Raw genomic sequence first — 5,383 nt, 5'->3', positions numbered from 1 at the left:
TGGGATGCTTGAAGGAGGAGTACACACTGGAAAATTCGTAGGTTATGTGGATAAAGCTTTTGATTCATTAAATGGCAGAATGATGACGGACATTATGAAGCCATTATGTGGTGCAGTGAAGGAAGGTACCAGCCGCCATGGAGTCTGGGAGGAAATGGCGAGTTTTTTTCAGTCTGTCCAATTTATAAATACTGAAGGAAAGACAATACATGCACCATCCACATATGGTTGGGTACAACATTTTTATGCTGCAAAATTGTTGTGGGAGGTTGCTAAGAAAGAGGGCATGCACTTACTTTTGATGGGGAGGATAAACCAAAATTGTTTGGAAAACACATTTTGTATAATCAGAAGGAAAGGTGGTAATAGAGACAACCCTTCGTGTAACGACTTTTGTTATGCTTTCCGAGCAGTTGCTGCCCAGAATATGCTAATATGTAGTGACAAGGGAAATTGTGAAATTGACTATGATGTTGTCCTAGCATCTATAGAGTCAACAGGTACTAGTTGTGAGATGGTGGTTAACCCACCAAACTCTGAGGTGAATCAGTTCATTGCACGCAGTTGTAATTTCTCTGACCTGAGTAATGATCTTGTTAACAGCAATGCTATGTTTTATGTTGCTGGTTATCTTGCCAAAAAGCTCTGTTCTGCAAAATAGTGCTGTAATTACTGTTGCACAACTGTTCTTGACTCTGAAAAAGTCCTCCCAGCTGGTATAACATTTCCTATTTTTAAGGAATATGAAAAAGTTACGAATGTTCTCCAATATCCTTCAGCGAATTTACTTAAATGTGTTGAAGATATGACACATAAGTTTGATAATAACTTCAAAAACCTGATTTCTATGTCTGATGTAGTACAGAGATTTACTAGCCTCATTCAGGATGAAGTTTGTTTTGATTTCCTTGCACCTAATTGTAATTCTGATTGTAAAAGATATTTGGTTTCGTTGTTCACAAGAGTGCTGATTCATGCAAGATTACGGCGAATGAATGAAAATCTGTCAAGTGATGATTACAGAAAGGAAGGAAAGAAAATGAAAAAAGTCCTGCATCAATAAAATGGAGTTTTATGTAATATAATTTCAGATTATATTACATTTATGCTATTTAATGTTAGCAATTTATTGGTGCAAGATGAATTTTGTTTTTTTGTTTTTTTTGTTTTTTTTTGATATTATCAGAAGACATATTTTCATTCAGTTTTCTGAGTCTTGCATTGATTTAACATTATAGTGAGAAAAAAAATAATTTTTGCATTCGAAGTTACAGTGTGAAAGAAAATCAAAATTAACACTATCATGAATAAAGCTCATTAAATTGCTTTATTATATCATTGTCTGACAGCAGATTTTCTAAGCTGTTATGAAACATTTTGGTCATCAGTGTTACACATTCTAATAAATGCGTTGAGGGCAACTGAGGATCTTCATTTACTTTTTCATATTCTTTGAACATGAATGTTATGCCCTCTTGTAAGTATTTTTCATTGTCTGAAAGAGCTGCACGACAATAAACACACTGTTTAGCATCACATGCCTTCTTACCAATATAATCAGGAATATATTATAATGCATTTGCATTCACGATCTCATTATCAACATCGGAGAAATTAAAAGATTCCCTCACCAGCTATTAACCTCTTTCACAATTTCATTTGTTACTAGAACATAACATTATTTTAAGCAGCAATGCCCGATTACTGTACTGAATATCATTGCAGGAAGAGTTATCTGGCTTGTTCTACCATCCTTATTTCTAATTATGCAAAAGTAAATCTCTAAATAATCTTGATTAATACTCCAAATTTAGAGCGAGTGCATATCAGTGTAAATTTTTAACAACTTCCCATAGTAATTTTGCTCCATTTAAGTCATAAATTCAACGAGATGTGGATGGCACATGCACAGTTTGTCACTATTTATAAAATTGACACTACTAAAAATTCAACATTTCATTCCAGGTGAATACATGCATAGACTTTTCTTCCACAGCCGCACATACTGTCTTCCTATTCTCGAAAACTGTACTTCCATTCAGTGAATCAAATGTCTTGTCCATGTTGCCTACAAATTCTGCTCTATGTGTTGCATCTCCTGCATGTACTGCCAGTCTTGGCTAGCAGGAAATGTCTGCAGCTACTGCATGGCTTAATGTCCGTGTTTCCATTTTCCTATATTGGTCTTGAACTATTGCATTATACTTTTTCGACATATTTCGTGTACATTTTAAGAGATGGTTTGTGTAAAAAAATTAAACAATTCTTATCTGACCATTTGCTGAATAGAATGGTTGATCTGGCTTTACCCCAAGCAAGATGTAAGCTTTTTGATTATTAAGCCTATGCTCATATACAGTTGCTATTACCTTAAGGCCAACATTCTGTAATGTCTGAATTGCATTGAAAATGAAGTCTACTAGATATGTATCAGGAGTACCGGAATTTGTTAAAAACTAATTCTGTACCTGCTTGTAATTATGACAAAGACCAGTTGCCGTAAACACACACAAGCACCTGATTTGCAGTTTTACCTGATAATGAGTGTTTCCAAACCCATCAACAGTATCCTCATTATTATTGCTACAAGTTAAACTGATATTTAGTGGCATTTCATTGCATATGTGACAGCGCGGCTCACCTGGCAGTCATTTTGTCACAAGCATATTTTAGCTCATATAATATTTTCTCACAAAATCAGCATCATTTGTATATTTAGCAAACTTATGTAGAAGTATGGCTTCAGAAGGAAATTTCAATGACTTTCTGAAAATTCTGTTGCACTTGGACTTTGTAAGTAAATATTAAGGGTTTTACATTTCAATTCTGATGAGCAGTGACATCCCTGAGCAAATTGTGAACAAGAGCTGTACAATTTCTTTATTGGTTCATGTAATTGCTTAGGCACAACTTGCCTCATTGTGCACAGGGCTTGTTCTGTCTTCAGTTCTTCTCGTACCTTGTTTTCCCTTTCCATACTCTAGCGGTACAGTTGGATGCGAAGACTTCGAATTTTCCTCCTTTTTGGTGTTACTGTCTTTCCAGAAGAGAACGGGAGTGAATGTTGTTCAACTATTTCTGTCTGCATTCTAAGTGGAGAAACTTCTGGGGCAATGTCAAGCTTCTTCATCTAGGTGTTCCTCTTAGCACTGATGGTGTATCAGAATAAAAATTTCATTACGAAGATTTGAAGAGCTGTGTGCCTTTTGGACTTTACATGTGCTTGTGAAACTGGATGCAGAAAGTGATCCTGGTAATACGCTATTGTGTAATACACATTGTGGCCAGGGTTGTATATAAAACACAGGAGCTATCTTCTCGACACACTAAACAAAGCTTGTGAAAGGTACTGCATATATCATATTTAACATTTCATATAATTTAAACACAATGACAGTTACACTAGCCTTCTATGTTATCACAAGGCAAAACACACACACATTGTAACTGCTTATTTGCAACATCAATATATATTTGTATAAGACTTTAAGAATACAGCATTGCAGACTTCGATTTCTACTGAGGATGATAACACAATAACTCTAATAATATATCTAGAAATTGAAGAAAATTAAATAAACTGCCTTTACATTTTTTATGAAATAATCTCCGATTTCCAATAGACAAGTATACATATGATTTTTTTATACAACACTTCCCTGTGATGTTGTTAATTGTAATTATTATTGCACTAATAGGATCATGAAATCTTTCTGTATTGCAATAAGACTGTAGAAGTTAATTGTAACAAAATATAATATTGTATGTTTATGAAAAAAATATTGTTACCTAAATAAATTTAATGCATTCTAACCACGACAGATTTGGTAGGTCATGTCTAATTCATTTCATATTTCACAATCCTTTTCCTTCCTTCACTTCCTGGCATATCACGATCTGAAAATGCTGATGGTGTTGGCTCGAGATCTTCATTCCAACGACAAAAAATCAAAATATTAATAGGGATGGTTATATTTCAAACATTGATATAAATATTAATATAACAGAGAGGTGCAGAGTATTTATAAGTAATAAATTGTAAATAATAATAGGCTATAAAGGGCAGGTGAAGAGAAGTCTTTTGAAATTTCCGCAATTTTTTGCTTGCTTGTGGCGCTCCTCTGGTAGTTGAGAGAAGCTTCTTGACAGATTACACTTAATCCGGCTTATGAACTCCTCTCATATATCAAACCCTCTTGTTTGGCGACTGCTCTGTTGCAGGCTTCATTCCACCAAGGTGGTTTGGGAGGAGTTTTATTTCTAGCAGATTGTTTAGAGAGAGGACATTTCCGGCATTCTTCTATTAACAAGTTATGTATGTCGTCAAAATCCTTTATTGTATCCTGAAAACTCTGTAATTTAGATATTATCTCATCCACCCTGTTACTATTAATATGTCTGGGTTGTGCTGGATTAGGTTGATTGAGGAAAATGGCTTGGTTTAAGTATAAATCTATATCAAGCGGATAGTGACCACTATTCATAGTATCCAAAATTTTATTAATATTAATATGCTGTAGTAAGTCTTCGGATGACCAAATTAAGTCTGGTTGAGAATCATCCTGACCCCATCTTCCTTTTCTAGTTAAAATATGTTCAGATGCAAGTTGCCAATCATGTAATATAGCAAATTCTATGAGAGGATGATGGATTTGCTGCCATCGTCTATGCATATGAAAGTTGGCTATATTAAAATCGCCACATATTAGTATTGAAAGAGTAGAAACGTTTGTTAAAATATGATTCCATTGGTGTAATGATATATTCTCCCTGGGTTTTCAGTATACACCCATGATACTTATATTGTTGACTGTGATAGAGATGATTTGTATTTTATTATTAATATTAAACATTTCATATTTCTTAGTAAGGTGAACAGACTTGTGGATATACATTGCGACACCACCTCCAATATGTTCCTGGTTGGCGGAGATTAAATGGTAGGATTTAATGTTCTGTTGTCGATAATTTTGAAACCAAGTCTCTGTAATAATGATTATATGATAAAATTTTTTGGATACCAAGTATGATATGTCATGAATCTTGTTGTTTAGACTTCTGGCATTCCAATATAGGATTTGGAGTCTATCCATGCAAAAGTAGTTTTCAAATCTTCCAACTAGGGTCTGATATAGTCAGGTGCTTCCTGTATAATGTTATTAATAAAGGCAATGAATGGAGTTTTATTTAGCTTAGTAGAGACTCGTTTTTGAGATTGAACCTCTTTTTGAGTAGTTGACAATTCCTGTGAATTGTGTTCTATCTCTTCGCTGTGGTATGCAGTTGTCCTAGAATTAGATTGAGAAGGCTTAGGTGATGTGGGATTAGTCACATAGGGGTCAGGAGAGGTAAATATGAGACACAGAGAAAGTGGGGTAAAACA

The sequence above is a fragment of the Periplaneta americana genome, chromosome 9, assembly GCF_040183065.1.
Source record: "Periplaneta americana isolate PAMFEO1 chromosome 9, P.americana_PAMFEO1_priV1, whole genome shotgun sequence".
Lineage (NCBI taxonomy): Eukaryota > Metazoa > Arthropoda > Insecta > Blattodea > Blattidae > Periplaneta > Periplaneta americana.
This window is presented reverse-complemented; position numbering follows the sequence as displayed.